The sequence below is a fragment of the Ricinus communis genome, chromosome 4 (assembly GCF_019578655.1).
Source record: "Ricinus communis isolate WT05 ecotype wild-type chromosome 4, ASM1957865v1, whole genome shotgun sequence".
Lineage (NCBI taxonomy): Eukaryota > Viridiplantae > Streptophyta > Magnoliopsida > Malpighiales > Euphorbiaceae > Ricinus > Ricinus communis.
Genome location: NC_063259.1, coordinates 9,507,585 through 9,515,448, shown reverse-complemented (window position 1 = coordinate 9,515,448; position 7,864 = coordinate 9,507,585). Strand labels below are relative to the sequence as shown.

Below are 7,864 nucleotides of genomic sequence, written 5' to 3'. Positions count from 1 at the left end.
AGTTGCTTTCTCACACTCACAAATATACCCCTCGTACGAGGTTAGTTTCTCATATTCATAAAGATACCCTTTTTACGAGGTTGTTTTCTCATACTCACAAATATACCCCTCGTACGGGGTTACTTTCTCATATTCATAAATATACCCCTCTTACGGTGTTATTTTCTCACCCTCACAAAAATACCCCTCGTACGGGGTTGTTCTCTTATATTTATAAATATACCCTTATTACGAGGTTGCTTTCTCATACTCACAAATATACCCCTCTTATAGGGTTGTTTTCTAACATTTACAAATATATCACACTTACGGGGTTGTTTTCTAATATTAAAATACATACACCTTTTACCGGATTGTTTTCTCATACTCACAAAATCTACCCCTCTCACTTTGTTTTTTCTCATATTTATACATATACCCCTTTTACGGGGTTGTTTTCTCATACACAAAATATACCCTCCTTATGGGGTTTTTGTTTACTATTTACAAATACACCCTTCTTACAGTGTTGTTCTCTCATACTCGTAAACATACCCCTTCTACAAGGTTGTTTTCTTATACTCATAAATATACCGCTGTTACAAGGTTGTTTTCTAATATTTACTAATATAGCCCTCTGACGAGTCTATTTACTTATATTAAAAGATGTACCATTTTTACAGGGTTATTTTCTCATTCTTATAAATATACCCCTATTATAGGATTCTTTTCTCATATTCATAAATATATTTCTTTTACGGGGTTGCTTTCTTACATTCACAAACACACCCCTTGTACGGGGTTGTTCTGTCATATTTATAAATATACCCTTATTAAGAGGTTGGTTTCTCATACTCATAAATATACCCCTCTTATGGGGTTGTTTTCTAACAGTTACAAACATACCTCTCTTACGAGGTTGTTTTCTAATATTAAAATAATACACCTTTTACTAGATTGTTTTCTCATACTCACAAAATCTATCCATCTTATGTTTTTATTTTCTCATACTCATACATATACCCATTAAACGGGGTTGTTTTCTCATACATAAAAATATACCCTCCTTTCGGGATTGTTGTTTAATATTTACAAATATATCCCTCTTATAGGGTTATTTTCTCATACTCGTAAATATCCCCCCTTTACAAGGTTGTTTTCTCATACTTACAAATATATCGGTGTTACGGGATTGTTTCCTAATATTTACTAATATAGCCCTTTTACGAGGCTGTTTTCTTATATTAAAAGCTTTACTACTTTTACAGGGTTGTTTTCACGTTCTTATAAATATACCACTATTATAGGGTTGTTTTCTCATATTGAAAAATATTTTTTTTACAGGGTTGCTTTCCCAAACACACTCCTTGTACGGGGTTATTTTCACATATTAACAAATATACCTCTCTTACAGTGTGGTTTTCTAATATTTACTAATATACTCCTTTTCTAGGATTGCTTTCTCATACTCACAATTATACCCCTCGAACGGGGTTGTTTTCTCTTATTCATAAATATACCATTTTTACGGAATCGTTTCTCACACTCACAAACATAGCCCTCTTACGGGGTTATTTTCTCAAATTAAACATTATACCCCTTTTACACGGTTGTTTTATTATACTCATATATATCCTTCTTACGGGGTTGTTTTCTTATATACATAAATATACACTTCTTACGATATTTTTTTCTCATACTCACGAATATACTGCTGTTACGACATTATTTTCTAATATTTACTAATATACCCCTCTTATGGAGCTACTTTCTCATATTAAAAAATGTACCAGTTTTACAGTGTTGTTTTCTCATTCTCATAAATATACCCCTATTATAGGATTGTTCTCTCACATTAATAAATATATCCATTTTATGGGGTTATTTTCTCATACTCACAAATATACACCTCGTACAGTGTTATTCTCTTATATTCATAAATATACCCTTATTATAAGGTTGTTTCTCATACTCACAAATATACCCCTCTTATGGGTTTGTTTTCTAATATTTACAAATATACACCTCGTACCAGTTGATTTCTCATATTAAAAAGCATACACCTTCTACGGGGTTGTTTTCTCTTATTCACAAATGTACCCCTATCACAGGGTTATTTTCTCATAGTCATACATATACCCCTTTTATGGGGTTGTTTTCTCATCCTAAAAATTATATCCCTCTTACGTGGTTATTTTCTCATACTCATAAATATACCTCTTTTACGGGGTTGTTTTCTTAGTCATACAAATATATCCCTCTTTATGGGATTCTGTTTTCATATTCATAAATATACCCTTTTTAAGGGTTTATTTTCTCATACTCACAAATATAACCCTCGTATGGGATTATTTTCTCATATTCATAAATATATCCCATTTACAAAGGTTTTTTTATCATACTCACAAATATACCACTGTTACTAATATATCCTTCTTACGGGGCTGTTTTCTCATATTAAAAAATACACCAGTTTTACAGAGTTGTTTTCTCATTCTCATAAATATACCTCTATTACTTGATTATTTTCTCATATTCATAAATATATTCCTTTGATGGGGTTGCTTTCTCATACTCACAAACACACCCCCTCTACGGGGTTGGTTTTTCATATTCATAAAGATACTCTTTTTACGGGGTTGTTATCTCATGCTAAAAAATATACCCCTCTTATGGGATTATTTTCCAATATTTAGAAATGTACCCCTTTTATGGAGGTTCTTTCTCCTACTCACAAATATACCCCTCGTACGAGGTTGGTTTCTCAAATTCATAAAGATACCCTTTTTATAAGGTTGCTATCTTCTACTCACAAATATAACCCTTGTACGGGATTGTTTTCTCATATTCATAAACTTACCTATTTTACTAGGTTATTTTCTCATATGTGGTTGTTTCTCACTTTCACAAATATACCCCTCAAACGAGTTGTTCTCTCATATTTATAAATATACACTTATAAATGAGGTTGCTTTCTCATTCTCACAAACACACCCCTCGTACGTGGTTGGTTTCTCATATTCTTAAAGATAACCTTTTTAAGGGGTTGTTATCTCATATTCACAAATACACCCCTCTTATGGGGTTGTTTTCTAATATTTAAAAATATACTCCTCTTACTAGGTTCCTTTCTTATATTAATAAATATACCCCTTTTACGGGGTTATTTTCTGATACTCACAAATATACCCCTCTTAGGGGGTTGCTTTCTCATACTCATATATAGACCCTTTTACGATGTTGTTTTCTCATACTCAGAAATATACCCCTCATACGGGGTTTTCTCTAATATTTACAACTATACCCCTCCGGCAGTGTTGTTTTCTCATGGTAACAAATATACCCCTTTTACGAGGTTGTTTTCTCATATTTATAAATATACCTTTCTAACGGGGTTGTTTCCTCGTATTCTTAAACATACCCTTTTTATGGGGTTGCTTTCTCATACTCACAATTATACCCCCGTATAGGGTTGTTTCCTCTTATTCATAAATATACCCTTTTTACGGAGTTATTTTCTCACACTCATAAATATACCCCTCTTTCTAGGTTGTTCTCTAATATTTACAAATATGCCCCTCTTAGGGGGTCGTTTTTTGATATTAGAAAATATACACATTTTACGGGGTTGTTTTCTCATACTCACTAAAATATTTCTTTCACGGGGTTGTTTTCTCAAATTCATCAATATACCCCTTGTACGAGGTTATTTTCTCATGCTCACAAATATACCGCTGTTACAGGGTTATTTTCTAATATTTACTAATATACCACTCTTACGGGGATGTTTCTCATATTAAAAATGTACCATTTTTTCAGGTTTGTTTTCTCATACTCAGAAATATACCCCTTTTATGGGGCTGTTTTCTCATATTTACAACTATACCCTTTTTATAGGTTTGCTTTCTCATATTCATAAACACAACCCTCGTATGGGGTTGGTTTCTCATATTTTTAAAGATACCCTATTTACAGGGTTGTTATCTCATACTCATAAATATATCCCTCTTACGGGGTTGTTTTCTAATATTTACAAATATACCTCTTTTACGATGTTGCTTTCTCATTCTCACAAATATATCCCTCGTACAGGGTTGTTCTCTCATACTGATAAATATACTCTTTTTACGGGTTTGTTTTCTCACACACAAATATACCCCTCGTACGGAGTTATTCTTTCATATTCATAAATATACTCCATTTACGAGGTTGTTTTCTCATACTCACAATTATACCTCTCGTACAGGGTTGATATCATAAATATACCCTTATTACGAGGTTGTTTTCTCATACTCACAAATATACCCCTCTTACGGGGTTGTTTTCTAATATTTATAAATATACCCCTCTCATGGTATTGATTTCTCATAGTAAAAAATATACTCCTTTTATGGCGTTGTTTTCTTATACTAAAATTTATACCCCTATCATGGAGTTGTTTTCTCATACTCAAAAATATACCGTCTTTACGGGGTTGTGTTGTCATACTCACAAATATACCCCTCTTACAAGGTTATTTTCTCATACTCGTAAACATATCCCTTTACGAGGTTGTTTTCTCATACTAACAAATATATTCATTACGGGTTATTTTCTTATAGGGCTATTTTCTCATATTAAAAAATGTACTAGTTTTACGAGGGTTCTTTTCTCATACTCATGAATATACCCTGGATTCTCAGGTTGTTTTCTATTGATATTCATAAATATATCGCCTTTTATATCTTGGGTTGCTTTCTATTTATTAAACAAAACCCTTATACGGGATCAGTTCTCATATTCATGAAGATACCCTTTTACGGGGTTATTATCTCATACTCACAAATATACCCATCTTATGGGGTTATTTTCTAATATTTACAAATATACTCCTTTTACTTTATGGGTTGATTTCATACCATACAATACACCTCATATGGTTGTTTCACATTCATAACTATACCCTTATTACGAGGTTGCTTTCTTTTACTCATAAATATTCCCCTCTTACATGATTATTTTCTCAAACTCACAAATATACCCCTCTTCAGGGGTTGTTTTTTATCATTTACAAATATACCCCTCTTATGGGGTTGTTTCTAATATTAAAATATATACACCTTTTACTCGATTGTTTTCTCATACTCACAAAATCTACCCCTCTCACGGTATTGTTTTCTCATACTCATATATATACCCCTTGTACGGGGTTGTTTTCTCATACACAAAAATATACCCTCCTTCTCGAATTGTTGTTTAATATTTACAAATATACCCCTCTTATATGGTTGTTTTCTCATACTCGTAAAAATACCCCTTTTACGAGGTTGTTTTCTCATACTGTTACAGGGTTATTTTCTAATTTTTACTAATATAGCCGTCTTATAATAAAAGATGTACCACTTTTATAGGGTTGTTTTCTCATTCTTATAAATATACCCCTATTATAGGGTTCTTTTCCCATATTCATAAAAACACACCCTTTGTACGGCGTTATTTTCACATATTAACAAATATACCCCTCTTACAATGTTATTTTTTAATATTTACTTATATACTCCTCTTTTCGGGGTTGGTTTCTCACACTCACAATTATACCCCTTGTACGGGGTTGTTTTCTATTATTTATATATATACCATTTTAATGGGGTCGTTTTCTCAGACTCACAAATATAGCCCTCTTATGGGGCTGTTTTCTCACACTAATAAATATACCCCCTTTACGGGGCTGTTTTCTCATATTAAAAAATATACCCCTTTTACGAGGTTGCTTTCTCAAACTGACAAATATACCCCTCGTACGAGATTGTTTTCTCACACTCATAAATGTACCCCTTTTACAAGGTTGCTTTCTAATACTCATAAATATACCCCTATTACGGTATTATTTTCTCATGCTGAGAAATATACCCCATCTACGAGGTTGTTTTCTCATACTGACAAATATACCCCTCTTACGAGGTTGTTTTCTCATATTCATAAATATACCTTTTCTTACGAGGTTGTTTTCTCATACTCAGAAATATACCCCTCGTACAGGGTTGTTCTCTCATATTCATAAATATACCCTTATTATAATGTTGTTTCAATACACACAAATATACCCCTCTCACGAGTTTGTTTTCTAATATCTACAAATATACACCTCGTACCGGGTTGATTCTTCATATTAAAAAGCATACACCTTTTACGAGGTTGATTTTTCATATTAAAAAGCATACATCTTTTACGAGGTTGTTTTCTCTTACTCACAAATGTATCCCTATCACGGGGTTGTTTTCTCATAGTCATACATATACCCCTTTTATGGGGTTGTTTTCTCATACTAAAAAATATATTCCTCTTACGTGGTTATTTTCTTATACTCATAAATATACCCCATTTACGAGATTATTTTCTTATACTCACAAATATACCCCTCTTACGAGGTTGTTTTTTCATATTCATAAATATACCACTTTTACAGGATTATTTTCTCATACTCATAAATTTAATCCTTATACGGGATTGTTTTCTCATATTCATAAATATATCCCATTTACTAGGTTATTTTCTCATACTCATAAATATATTGCTATTACAGGGTTGTTTTCTCATTCTCATAAATATACCCCTATTACTTGGTTGTTTTCTCATAGTCATAAATATATCTCTTTGACGGGGTTGCTTTCTCATATTCATAAAGATACTCTTTTTATAAGATTATTATCTCTACTCACAAATATAACCCTCGTACGGGAATTTTTTTCTCATATTCATAAATATACCCTTTTTCCATGGTTGTTTCTTACTTTCACAAATATACCACTCGTACGGGGTTGTTCTCCTATATTTATAAATATACCCTTTTTAAGGGGTCTATTATCTCATACTCACAAATAGACCCCTCTTACGGGGTTGTTTTCTAATATTTAAAAATATAACCATCTTACTGGGTTCCTTTCTCATATTAATAAATATACCTCTTTTACGGGGTCATTTTTTGATAATCACAAGTATACTCCTCTTAGGGAATTACTTTCTCATACTTATATATAGATCCTTTTTACGATGTTGATTTCTCATACTAAAAAATATGCCCCTTGTATGGGGTTGTTTTCTAATATTTACAACTCTACCCCTTTGACAGTGTTGTTTTCTCATGGTAACAAGTATACCCCTTTTACGAGGTTATTTTCTCATACTTATAAATATACCCCTCTTACGGGATTGTTTCCTCATATTCCTAAACATACCCTTTTTATGGGATTGTTTTCTCATACTCATAATTATATCCCTCGTATAAGCTTGTTTTCTCTTATTTGTAAGTATACCTTTTTTACGGAGTTGTTTTTTCACACTCACAAATATACCCTTCTTTCTAGGTTTTTCTCTAATATTTATAAAATTACCGCTCTTAGGGGGTTGTTTTTTGATATTAAAAAATATACACATTTTACGGGGTTGTTTTCTCACACTCATTAAAATATTACTTTCACGGGGTTGTTTTCTCAAACTCATAAATATATCCCTTTTACGAGGTCATTTTCTCATGCTCACAAGTATACTGTTGTTATGGGGTTGTTTCTCATATTAAAAATGTACTGATATTTCCTTCTTTGAGTAGTTTGATGATGAGAGCATGTATGATGCGTGGGAGAGGTACAAGGACTTGTTGAGATGTTGCCTACACCATAGTTTGCCATTATGGATGCGGGTGCAGACTTTTTACAATGGCTTGAACTCAGCCACGAGCCTAATGACGGATGCAGCTATAGGTGGGGCCATCAGTAGTAAGACGCCAGATAGGCCCAAAACTTAATTGAGGAGATGGCCATGACCATATATCAGTGGCAGTCTTCTAGGAGTAGGCCAGGACGACAAGGAATGGTGAACTAGGTAGATTTTACATTAGCCTTGGCAGCTC

At 32.8% G+C, this 7,864-nt stretch overlaps 1 non-coding gene across 1 annotated transcript; it reads right to left on the bottom strand.

Annotated features, from left to right (window-relative positions):
* Window positions 1-7,533: 7,533 nt before the first annotated feature.
* Window positions 7,534-7,638, bottom strand: LOC112535517. The gene has a single exon (XR_003079633.2). It is a non-coding gene; the product is annotated as a small nucleolar RNA R71 (small nucleolar RNA).
* Window positions 7,639-7,864: the final 226 nt, after the last annotated feature.